Source organism: Talpa occidentalis, unplaced genomic scaffold (assembly GCF_014898055.3).
Source record: "Talpa occidentalis isolate TD23 unplaced genomic scaffold, MPIMG_talOcc4v2.1 talOcc4.4, whole genome shotgun sequence".
Lineage (NCBI taxonomy): Eukaryota > Metazoa > Chordata > Mammalia > Eulipotyphla > Talpidae > Talpa > Talpa occidentalis.
The window spans coordinates 140,787,519-140,801,314 of record NW_023604295.1 but is presented as its reverse complement, the minus strand read 5'-3'; the positions used below and the strand labels follow the sequence as shown (position 1 = coordinate 140,801,314).

Sequence of the window (13,796 nt, the reverse complement as noted above, 5' to 3'; positions counted from 1 at the left end):
ATTAGAAAGGCCATAGGTTTGAGAATATATTGGATGCAATGAGAGAAAAGAATCATCCTTAAAGCACAAAGTTTTCTCAAAAATGATAACAGAAACTCAACAGCCAAGAAAAGTCAGGAGATCTGATTTTGAGGAGACTGATGGAGGTTCGAGATCAGTGCTGGTAGATGGGAGTGTGAGTTGTGTAATTAGATAAAAAGTGAATGATGCTCTTCATGTCATGTGACTGGATACGGGCATGCAGGGGACATGGAATACCAAAAATTCGAGTGAAATAGTAGTTGTGATTATCAAATATGGGTTCCAGACTGCAGAGGGAATGCCATGATCTAGATAGACTGAGAGAATTAAAAAAAAAAAAAAAATGAAGCAATTAAGGGACTGGGAGAATTCTAGCAGGGTTTCCTAGAAAGACTCCTCCGCTTGGTTCTCCGTGGTGGTGCAAGGAGTAAGCACAGCTCTATGAAGCTATCCACAGCCTCTGCAGCATGAGTAAGATCTCCGGCCAGGGAGCAACCCACATGGCACAGCAGACCTCTCCTGACTCGTCTATTGCTCCCCTCAGTAGTGTACTTCTGTCAATCTGCCTGTTCTGCTCCCCACTCTATCTCTGGTGAAAACTCTCACCCCCCCACACCTCTGACCTGTACCAGTTCTTGTATACATAAATAAATAAATCTTAAAAAAAAAAAAAAAGAAATACTCCTCCCTTCAAACACATTCCGAACACTTCACTGCCTCAGCCACTGGGGAGGGGAGCTCATCCAGGTCTGGTCAATCTTAATGCCTGTACAGACCACCATGTCCCGGCCAGGCTGTTCCTACTCCCTGAGCAGGACAAGTTGTGCACTTGCTCAGATTTTGTCACTGAAGTTGGTGGGACGCCTGCTATTTCCTTTGGTCATGTTCTGAGTATGGAACTGCAGTCTCATGAGGAAATCAGTGCAAAATATGAGATGTGAGAGAAAAAGGGAAAAAGATAGAGAAGATAAAAGAGAGTCAAGAAGAAGTGGGGGAGGGCGATGGCACGAAGAGGAGGACAAATGGATAGAGGGAGAGGGCAGGAAAAGAAGGGGCAGAACGGGGAAAGGGATAGTGATGACAGCATAATTGCTCTTAGAAAGTCCTGTGATCATTCTGAAAATAAATAAATGAAATGTCAAGAAACTAGTCTAATGAGGCAGATTTCCTCCCAGCCTAGTTTTGTAAATAGATGAGATTTCTTATTTTTTTTTAAGATTTTTATTTATTTATTTATACAAGCACTAGGTACAGTCAGAAGCGCAGGAGGGTGAGAGAATTCACCAGAGCCAGAGCAGGGAACAGAACAGGCAGAGTGATGAAATACACTTCTGAGGGGATCAGCGGGCACAGCAGGAGAGATCTGCCACGCCATGTGGGACCCTCACCAGGGAACAAACTGGTTCTGCAGAGGCTGTGGGCACCCTCGCAGCCCAGCACTCAACTGCTGCACCACCATGGGAGGCCCTAGATGAGATTTCCTAAGTAAGTACTTTCTGCAAGAGTAAAATCTGTCGTTGTAGTTTAACAAATGCAAATGAACAAAAATTAAGCTACTCATGCTATGCTATATTTATGAACACTTTGGTAAACCATCCAGAAGGAAAACAATGAGCAGTATTCACTGCCAAATAAAATTAAAAAAAAATCAGTTAAATTATTATTTTCACTCAATTTTTTTTTCCACATTTTCCTGAAGTTGTATAGCCACATTCAGTTAAACTCAAAGTGTTCAAATTTTTAAGACTGTCTATCTGGTCCAATTAAACAATGAATTAGTGTTTAGTAGAGCTTAAAATTTAAAGTAACCAAAAGGGATAATAGGAGAATCCTTGCATTTGGCTGTAGCAGGTGTAACCAATGCTTTCTTAAGGTTAGCTTTATATAAAACATTCTATAAAAGTTCACTTTAGAACTTAGGAGAATTATTAGAATTAATAACTGGTAGAGCCAATCAGCCCATTCGAACCAAAGTGTCCATGTAATAATTATTGAAATCTTTGTTGATGCTTACTCCATGCTAGGCAGTCTGTTCACTCAACAGATCACTCCCAGAAACAAACAGAAATTTAACTTTGCCTAGAAACTATACCAAGATTTATTTGGAAAAGTTGAGTCTGAACAACAGGAGGGATTCATTTCAGCAGACCCTCCCTTCTAGATGTACATTTCTCTTTCCAGGAGCTCAAGGTCATGTTGACAGGGAGGATGAAGAATGACAGGGATACTCAAGAGTGTACTTGTGTCATCTCTCAGCTACTGAACAACTTAGCCTGTGTGTCACCTCTTGGCACAACTGCCCTTTGGGATTGAACCTTCATTCCTACAAGAGCACTGCCGCCTTCCAGTCTCAGCTGTACCCATCACAATAATTTCTCTTGGATTATCAGATATTTCATTCATGACACTAGTTAAATTTTCCATATGGTGAGTAAATAGAGAAAAATACTGAAGACTGGGCCTGGACACAGAAGAGAAAGACCAAGTAAGCAAATACAGAAGGAGTGGCCAAGGCCAAGAAGATTAGAAGGAAACAACCAGGTTAAATGCTGAAAATGGGCCATCCAAGATGGTGGAGGATTATGGCTGTCTGGGTGGTGGGTGGTGAGTAGATAACATATATTTGAAGAGATATGAATGTATATCCCTAAAACCAACATTACATCAATAAAAATAATTTAGGGTCTCCCCTGGTGGTGCAGGCGGTTGAGCACTGCGCTATCAAGCTGTTTGCAGCCTCTGAAGCACCAGTTAAATCCCAGCCAGCGAGGGTCCCACATGGCGCGGCAGACCTCTCCTGTTGCGCTCACTGCTCCCCACAACAGTATATTTTGTCAGTCTGCCTGTTTGTTCACTGATCTGTCTCTGGTGAATTCTCTCACCCTCCTGTGCATCTGACCTGCACCCTTGTTCTTGTATAAATAAATAAATCTTAAAAAACATATAAATAAATAAAAATAAAAATAATATCATTATTTTTTAAAATTGTAAAAGAACAACATACTAGGCTCTTTAAATAATCAAATAAGTGCCTTATAGGTTTTCTTTAATAGAAATAAAACATCTGTGATTTGACATTTAGTCACTTAGTCTTAGCAATTTGATAGCTGATAATTTATGAGAAATCTCAAAAAGAGAGGTGTGGTGAAATCTGACTGTGGTGGCAAAATTGAAAATGAGAAAAGAACAACTGGTAAGCCGATCTACAGAGAACTCAGTCCAGTAATTTTGCTGCAAAGAACATGGAAATGGAGGCAGTAGCTGGTAGAAGTGATACTAAGAAAATATTTCTCTTGATGGAAAGAAATGCTAGAGCGAGTAGAAATGAGTGAGAAGAATATTCAATAGTGAGGTAGAGAGAAAAGAGCAGTGCTAATGGATGGGCTTGACAATGTGGCAAACAAGGAATATGGGCCAAGCAGTCCTTGTGGAACAGATGGAGGATGACTTAATCATGCAAAGGCTTGAAATTTCACATCAAGTATTGTCCTTGGGGGGCCTCCCCTGGTGGTGCAGTGGTTGAGCACCACGCTGTGAAGCTGTCCACAGCCTCTGCAGCGCTGATTTGATCCCAGCCAGCGAGGATCCCACATGGTGCAGCAGACCTCTCCTGTAGCGCCCACTGCTCCCCTCAGCAGTGTATTTTGTCAGTCTGCCTGTTCTGCTCCCCACTCTGTCTCTGATGAAGCCTCTCACCCTCTCGCATCTGGCCTGACCCCGGTTCTTGTATAAATAAATAAATAAATCTTAAAAAAAACAAGTATTGTCCTGGGGTAATATATTTGTAAATAAGCAATATAAAATGAGACTACATTCATAGAGCCTGAAGACAGTGAAATGAGAACAGACTCTTTTATATAAATTTTTAAACAGTAAGATTTTACTGAGCACCTACTACAGACTAATATGCCTGCCATTATAAAAAGGAAAGTCTATGACCTTTTTTGCTGTCCTTAGTGTATAATAATGTACAGCTGAGAGAAGTACAATATGGGAATCAACTATGCCTGTTATTTATTATGTAAAATGTTACTGTATGTATTATATATTTATTATTGATGGGGATACAATTAAACTATCACTACTGTTATATTTTTAACTTGGTGGCCAATTATTTCATCAGCATCCAAATAGTGGGAATCATTAAGATCCTCTGTGAAAAACAAATGGTCTTTCCTTAGGCATCTTCATTTATAGCCAGGTTTCAAACTGCTGTTAATGTTCTGGTAATTTTTCTCTTTTGCCAAGTGTTCTCTCTGGGACTCAGAACCATTCCCCTCAGGACCACATCATTAGGAGCATTCTTTCACTCATCCAAGGCAATACACTGCCCAGGACACCAATCTTTCTTTAATTATTGGTTTTCCTATCCATTTTTCTAGCACAGGCATTCTGCATACAATTGTATCATCGTAGAGTCAGCAGCAGTTCAGAGCTCAGATTTGGAACCAGGCTAGCCAGTGTTAACTGCAAAGATGTCGACATTTATATCACCCCCTCTGTGCTTTATCACACCTGTAAAATAGGCTAATGAAGAGTAATGAGGAAAGACATGTAGAGTAACAGAAGAACAGTCACTGAATCATAATCATTGGTATTTGATAGACTTCATGTGAGCTGTGCCTCAGTCGTGGCAACAGTTTTAGGTTAGCCTTGGTCCAGGATGGTAAGGGTGTCTGGCCAAATCATGCAGCAGCTGTAGAAACTGGGACTCCATTCTTAGACTACTGACAACTTATTTACTGGTTCTGCCCTGATGCCCTGTTAGAATATTTGGTAAGATTTATCTGGGAACAATCTCATATCCCCACTACCTACATCTCCTACTTTCCAACTTTCCAACAAATGAGTCTTTCTCATATAATCTGTTTTTGCATGTACATCATCTTTGCCCTGTTGCTGAGATTTAAATCATAGTGTCATCCCCATGTATGGTCAATTCAATTCAGTGTCTATCCTCATATGCTGAGATGTTACTGGATCTTGGAAAACACATCCAGAAGTGGGGATTTTCACTCAGAAAGTGAGATGTGGAGTGTAGGACTCTGTGTGTGTGTTTGTGTTTGTGCTTGTGTGCAGTCTAAAAATGGCAGTTGGGTATTAGATAACAACTCCAATTAGTGAAGAAACGGAATTGGCAGCTTCTAGTCATAACCCAGGCAAATGTCTTGTAGGAATAGTCTGAGAAGATGACAGGGGACTATTTCCATATATGTGAGAGCTCAGCAATAGAAAACTTAGGCATATTGTAAGAACACATGGGAAGGAAGGAAGATCTAGATCTAGGAAATAACCGAAACTATGAGAGAAGCTTTTCCCACATTCATTCATTCCTTAAACAACCTTATAAACTCCTATTAAATCCCACTTTGCATGTTACCAAGGGGAAGAGTAGGGAGCCTCATCTATAGCACAACATACCACACAGTCATGAAAATATTGTTTTAAAATGAAGGTCAATTATTCAGAGAAAATTTTCAAAAGATTTTACTGAAGAGTAAGAACCCATGTTTGCAATTTTTAAGATTACATATATATGCTTAGTGTATGTATTCTACATGTATATTTGCATTTTAAAACGTGGAAGACACTGCATCTCTGTTAACAATAAAATACTCTGTTAGAGAGACTTCTGGTATTTGATTTGGGACATGAATACTTGCCATACTCCACTTAACAAGAAAAAGTGAAGACAGACAAGAACATGGCATAAAGGACTGTGCAGAGGCCCCGGGGAGAATTGCAGGTAGGTGAGCAAAGGGAGTGACAGGACGTATCTATGCAGGCACACAGGTGGAGGACTAGACAATCATAGCCAGGAGAGGAGGGACTCAAGATGGGAAGGGAAAAATGCCGTAATGTCAAAAATAACTAACACAGAACATAAACTTTGATCCTCATAGAGAGAATGTTCTTATATATCCTGACTGTCTCAAGCTATTTCCCAACACTGAAACACCCTCCCTGCTATGTGAAGGTCATCTTGGGCATTAATGCAGCCTCTTTTGAATGAACTTTGTGATGCTAATGACATAGTCAGTCTATGGACATCCCAACACTGGGTGCATAGCTATTGCTACAACTAGATTGCAAGTTTCTTGAATGTAGTTACTTCACCCTGTGTTTTTATGTCATTGCATAAGGCATTTAATGTGGTGCCTTACATTTTGATCTATTCGATAAACATTTGCTAATTAATGTACTGAATTTTAGATGCACCAGAATTTTTCATGAGTAAAAATGTTAGCAGAAATAAAGATCAGATTATGGTCTCCACAAATTATTTCTGTATAATCAATATGTATGAATTTTAAATAAAACTTGACATTAGGAAAGTGTTTGAGTTGAGACTTTCATGTAATAAGTCAAGGAAATTTAAACTAGTATGTCCCTTAGCAATCATCATTCATTCCCTTATGCCCATATAATACCTCACTGCTATTAATTTACACTTAAGTTTCATATATAAATACATATGCAGTGAATAATCCTGACAATTACAGAAACATATGGACTCTTATAATAATGTCCTGAATTATAGTATATGGGAGAGCTTTCTACCTTCACTTTAAAATTAAGAATATTTTGAGAATTTTCCCAAAAGTGGCTCTCCAGATTTACAGCCATGTGTACTTAGCACTTCTTTCTACTTGCTGAAGTTTCTTGCAATAATTTTTGCATGCATTCTTTTATAGTCCCTTTAGCCTTTTAATATCTCTTAGCCTTTATACTCTTGAAACTCTTAATAATTATAATTATATATATTTAATGAATTATTTATACCACTGTCTTTTATGTACATTATCACAAACATGTTTCACTGTAAGTCAGTGATTTGTAAAAGAAAAGTAATTTCATACTAATTTAATGGGGACAATGTAGACACAGTCTAAACATTTAAAGTGCCGGAAAAAATACCCCAGGCACAGAGAATAACCAAACTAAGGTTTTCTGATTCCTAATTTCATGTGCTCTGTATTTATCAGTAAGTTGTTGAGTCTTAGACCACATTATATTCGTACAATCTCATTAACATTTGCTCAACACTTATTTCCAAACCAGATTAAACACCTCTGTAGGTCTGAAATTTTATTTTAAGTTTTTGGTTTCCACAGGTTAGCAAAGTCACATTAACAAATAGCAATTGCTTGGGAGATATGAGTTATTCCATAAAGTGTTGGAAAAACATTTCCAAATGTTTCTGACAGCTCATCACAAAGTAAAATGACAACAGCAACAAAAATCCCTCAGTATTACTGATAGAGGTCAATTTCTAAAATAAATGTCAGATCATCACTTACATATTCGATCATAAAAATAAAAAAGGGCCTCCCTGGTAGCACATGGGGTTAAGTGTCAGCACTATGAAGCTATCTGCAGCTTACAGTAGACTGAGTTCCATCCCTGGCCCGGGAGGTGACCGACAGACCTCTCCTGACTCACCCGCTTCTCCCCTCAGCAGTGTGTTTCAGTAGATCTGCCTGTTCTGCTTCCCACTCTCTCTCTGGTGAATCTTCTCACCCCCAACCCCACATCTGTTACATAATTTGTTTATTTAATATATGGGTTGTCCAGACCCTTTCTCATGCCACTAAATTAGGAACTTGGAGAGATGTGAGAAGGAATCACAATTGTATTAAGTTCAACCAGGTCATTCTTAACACCAGCTCTATTTCTTGGACACATTTCTACATGTGTCAGCATTGAACTTGTCGCACATTCTGTTGAAGGAACCACTGAGAGGGCATAACAGTGAACTGGACCAGGCCAGCTGGAGGCTCCTTAGCAACTCCTCTGCCTCAGAATGTGAGCTCCACCCAGAGCTCCCACAGACCAAGGTCTATTTGCCTGGTGGCTGTGCTCCCCAGCAAGCTTCAGATGCATGTTCCCTTGGTTATTAAAACCATCATCTACAGGGCCTCCCTGGTGGCACAAGGAGTTAAGCACCTCACTATGAAGCAATCTACAGCCTCTGCAGCACAAGTTCGATCTCTGGCCAGGGAGCAACCCACATGGTGCAGCAGACCTCTCCTGACTCGCTTGCTGCTCCCCTCAGCGGTGTATTTCAGTTGAAACACCTGTTTCGCTCCCCACTCTGTCTCTGGTGAATCTTCTCACACACACGCCCGCATCTCTGGCCTGTACCCCAGCACTTGTATGCATAAATAAATAAATCTTAAAAATAAAAACCATCATCTACAGATCTTGAGGGCCTGTCTCATTCCTGGTCACTCTTTGGCTCCAGGCCCAGCGACCAGTTTCAGGTTTAACCTGGGTAACTCCTGAGTTTACAAAAAGAGCATGTTTTAATTTGCTTCCAGGAAAAACTATACGATACACATGTAGTTATTTTATTGCTTATTATTACTTTTCAGAGTTTAAGATTTTATTTACGTGACATCATTATTAGGTATGATACAAAAACAGGGCATTCAGTGTAGACAGTACACCCGGATGTCTGTATTCCCAATAGTAATTTTTTCTTCTAGGAATGCAAAGGAAATAGATTTTTCGATACTAAAGGTTATATCTACTCTACTTTTGTTTGTTATCTTTAAAAATCTGGAAAACCATTTTTTAACTTAAAAAAATCTGTATAGGGTCTTTCAGACAGAATCACCATGTTCCCGTAAATCATCAAAATGACCACCAGTAAGAGAAAGAAGACAGGCACCTGCTGTGTTTTCTCTAGAGCTTCATCTGGACCCATACGTGTGAATCTACAAGAAAGGTGACACTGCAGACATCAAGGGTATGGGCACTGTTCAAAAAAGGAACGCCCACCAGTTACCATGGCAACATGAAAGCGTCTACAATATTACCCAGCATGCAGTTGGCACTGCTGTAAACAAGTAAAGGGAAGGATTCCTGCCAGGAGAATTCATATTCCTATTGAGCATATTAAGCACTGGAAGAGTCAAGGTAGTAGCCTCCCAGGACATGTGAAAGAAAGTGATCAGGGAAAAAAAGAAGCCAAAGAGAAAGGTAATCATGTTCCACTGAAGCACCAGACTGCTCCCCCCAGGGAAGCAGCTTTGCAAGAACCCAGGGAAGGAGCCTGAGCTGCTAGAACTCACTCCTATAATTCATGGCATATACATTTCTAAATTCTTCTAGACTGAAGTGAGGATGCACACGCTAAAATCTGAAATGTCTTCATGACTAAAATAGATCAGTTCCTCTCACTACAATAGCTCAATGCACATATTCTTTATCTTCCAAAGACAATGTGCCTTTGATCAAGTAATCTGTGCCCCAAAACTGAAGCCAGGGATCAGCTTAGCAAGGTCAAAGACACAGACATAGGATGGGTCTGCTAGTGATTAACCACATAGCTAAGGCTACTGGTTATAAAGAGCACTTGTATTTATTTAGAAGTCCGACACACACAATGAAATCTTTTCAGAGAAACAGCTATATTGGATTAAAAATAATTCAAAGTGCTTTTCTTTTTGAGCAATAATGCAAACATTGGGGACATGTTCTATTTTTTTTTTTTTCTGGGCAGATGTTGGCATTTGGAGACATACTGAAAAAATGAATTACCTTTACACACTTCTGCCACAAACACGTAGTCAAATAAAGTCTAATAACTTCTTCCTGTGGCTGATATAAAAAAAAATATTAAATGCCTGAAGCTGGTGTTTTCTTCTGAATGCTGAGGCAGTTGAAAAGTATAAATGATTAAAAGACTAATCAATACAATCTGCATAATCAATAGGATCGAGGATATCAGACCCTTGCACTTTTTAGCCCACAAGTATAGAGGGGAAGGCAGAGAGAAGAAAAAAGACACAGATTTTCTTGACCCTAGCTGTGCACATTTCAAAGTATATGTCATAGGAACTGACTTCATATCATTCAGAGTCAGTTGTTTGTTTGTTAATACACTTAATTCTAAACCCAGATACCATGAAATATATATTGATATGAAGTTGCATGGACACATGATGTCTTCAAAGGTCCATTGACACAATCTTTAATATACTTTTCTGGAATAACTGACCAATATAAACTAGTATAAGAATATGTCTGTACTTCTGTGATTATAACATAGTGAGAAAACATTTATTTCATGTTATAGCCTACATAAAAATAGCCTACTTTTAGAGACACTCAGCTGTTAAATTGTTTTATATTTCAAAACTGATAATCTATTCTGTTGCCTCTGGTAAGGCTGACCTGAATAGCTGCGAAAGTGAGTCGATATCCTATTTATAATGTTGGGGAGGGGAAATCAAGCAGATTAACTCAGAAAATATTCCTTTAAATTTCACTGACAATAGCTATGCTTTGTTGACAAGAAATTAGAGCTGAACCTTTAGAAACTGTCTATGTAGCATCATATTAAAATTCACCACAGTTAACTTGTACTTTGATAAAACTCACTGAAATAATTTTAAATTTAATAAATTTAGAAGCTAACTCTACATGTCTTTCTGTTTCAACTATATGATCTAATCACATTGATGTTTAATTATTACATTGCCCTGCATCTCTTTTGCCTTAGAGTTCTTAAGAACAACAGTCAGTGTGCAGTTCAGTCTGACCTGACACGAAGATTTCATACTTAGAATGCATAACTTTGGACAAGGTATATGGCCCACATTTAATAAAGACTTACTGGAATGAATATAATTCCCATTGAGTGCACTTATTAAAATGATCATAATGCTTACTGAATGTAGGATTGTTCTGGATTATATACTTCTGCTACCAAAATAAAGACATGAAAAAATTACCTTGATAAAAATCAAATTTTATCTCTCCATGATAGATTTATACTTGGAATTTCTTTTTACTCATTGCTTCTCTAAATCTTGCAAAGTATTTTCAATAAATGCTATTATTTCTATAATCATTTGAAAACATTTTATATAATAGTTCAGTAAAATTCCTCTGTAAAACTATTAGACTACACAAAGGAAATGACAAAGTCACATAGCATTAAAAACAAACAAAACATATATAGCTGAAAATGTAAGCAGGTGAACTTATGTTAAATACTTCTGTAAACAAAAGGGGAATATAAAAATATTTTCACAAATATTTAAAATATAAACAATAGGTTTCCACCATTTTAAAGATTTCTAACTTAACCTCATGAATCAAATAAAATTATTATAAGTATTTACCATTCAGTTGATTTCAAATAATGGATCATGAAATCAGTGGGTTAATGTTAAAGTTTTTAGAGCCAAGGGCAACATAATAATTTTCAGAGAGTAATAATATTTCAGTGAGTAATAATAATGATAAACTCTTCTCAGTCCTTTTAAGAAGCAGGGAAATAAAATCCTTTTTTATATTTTACATTGAGTTTCTCAATTAGTGTCCATGCACTAGAAAAAAATATGTTTCAATGGCTCAGAAAAATTCCCTTCAACATATCATTCCCTTCAACATATCAATTAAGACAAATCCATCATTCTATCTCACTTTCCAAAACCAACAGCACACATTGTTATTCTAATGTTATGTTTCCAGAATCAATGGCTACAACAATTCCCTGGCTACTCAGAGACTGGAGTCATTGCTCCTGGAGCTCAGGGCTCTTATCCCCAGAAAAGCAAAAGATGAAGGATGAAATGCTCAGAAAGATTTTAAGGGCAATGTAGTAACCGCCCCTGTGATCAAAGATGATTTTACTTCTTTGGCTCACTTAGCGACTTAGGTTTTGACCTATAGAGGAGGAAAATGAAAGTCAGTGAAAAGTGAAGTCCTGAAATGGGAGTGGAGATTATCTGTGGCTTCCGTGCAACTCTGTCCCGCATACAGAAAGTCTTCAGAAGCTGAAATTTAAGATGAGAAATAGAAGTACATATTCCTTTTGATTGATATAAATGCTTCCTTTCTTTCTACTGTGTCTGAGTGACTGAAAAAAACTCTTTTAGAAGATGTAGATCTTTATGAGTTTAAGTAAAACAATACACTTCTCTCTCACTTTCTCAGTTAGAAATTGTGTTAAAAATTATTAATAATATGGAGGCTTTATATGTTTGCTGCTCAATAAATATCCGTTGGATGACTGAATAGATCATCAATATCTGCCAAGGTAATGAAGCCCAGCTGCTTGTTCTAAGGCATCATGCAAATAAAAAATGTGTATTTAAGGTGTAATTTTGGGGGGTGGCAGTTCAGTCCTATATGCAAGGATCACTCTTGGTTTGTGATATATAACAGCTGACATAAGAGAGCTGTTGACATGGCATTTATAGATACCTATAATTTAAAAACATATTGCATGTTGCAAACTACAATGAAAAGAATCTTGTAATACTAAGGGCATTGCCTTATTTTTTGCTACCTCGAGTTTCATGAAGGAGTGATCCAAAAACTATGAAAAATCACATTCCAAATTTATGTACGTAGTTCTCTACATATGGCAGCTTTTTTCTCTACCAGAACATAACAGAGAATGAAAAGGTCTGTTTTATGAGACAGAACCCGAAGCCAGCCGCTGCTGGTATATCAACTTCACTCCAGATACTTGATAATACGAGGCCACCGTGGTGCCAGTGGTCGTTTTGTGCTCAGTGAGCCTCGTTGGGCTGGGAGAGCAGTCTACCCTCCAAATGTCATCTTCCAAGCTCCCACTTACATTCATAGGCTGGCTACATGAACAATACAATGACTTTTCTAGTATTAACCACTGAATTTTCTAATTTTAAAAATTGGGAAAATGTACATAAAGAATGTTGTAACTATTCCAATTGTCTTAATTAAATGCTTGATGGAATGGCAACTTTTTTTCTAATTTCTTCTGAACAGTCAATCATATCAGTCATTTAATTTACTAATGATTAGTCTTTGATTAAGTAAATTAAAATCATACTGACTTTAAGTGTCTTTTTCCCTCCTTTACTCAATGCTATGGAGTACAGATAAAAAAGGTCCATTCAACCTCATGATGTGAAATGGTGAAGACATTAACAGTTTGATTGAATTAAAAGGAGAATTATATGTAACAATGATATCTTTTTTTTAAACAATATCTTAAACTAACTGAGGATTACCTGAAAAGAGACAGTGTATATATTAAAGTCATTAACTGCAATAAATTACCTCTTGCATTATGACTTGTGATGATGTTATCTCTCTAAACCTAATTTTCTATATTAAATAGAAATAGTTCCTGTAGCATTTGTGGGCATTAACATAGTTAAGAAAAATATTTTAGAGGGGTGGGGTGACCCATTAAAAACAAATAAAACAAATAATATGTTATTAACATTTCTTCAAAATAATTTTAACATTTGTTCCTACCAAAAAGAAAAGAATTATATGGGATTATGTCAGATATGCTAAACAAAAGCAAAAAATTATATGTGTGTCTATAAACATTTGAAACAAATAAGAACAATGTCAGAATATAGTTTGTAGATATTATCAGTCATGATGCACATATGAAACATTCTATTCTTTTCTAAATAATGAGTATTAAGTACTAGTCATGTTCTCATTTTTTCAGTAATTTTATGATCAAATATGGTACAAGGAAAAGTAGAAGAGGCAAAAGAATAACAAAGAGAGACATTAAAATTTTATCACAAACCAATAAAATTTAAACTCAATTGTTTTATTTTAATTGGGATGTTTTTTCCTAGTTAACATTTTTCAAACAATAATGGCAAAAAATCATTGTAGACAATAGAGTTAATGGTCACTGAATATGCACGGTAAACCTTTTTACAATATTTGCATTACAAAAATTCTCAATTGTTTCAGTTTCGATTATAATGATATTTTAGCTATCCTGCATAATCACAGCATTC

At 37.2% G+C, this 13,796-nt stretch overlaps 1 protein-coding gene across 1 annotated transcript in view; it reads right to left on the bottom strand.

The window, feature by feature from the left end:
* TENM3 (teneurin transmembrane protein 3) overlaps positions 1–8,811 on the bottom strand; it is a 2,290,771-nt gene extending 2,281,960 nt beyond the window's left edge. The window contains exon 1 of the mRNA XM_054701057.1: positions 8,696–8,811. The gene's annotated coding sequence lies outside the window, so the exon portion shown is untranslated. The remainder of the gene's footprint in view (positions 1–8,695) is intronic.
* Positions 8,812–13,796: the final 4,985 nt, after the last annotated feature.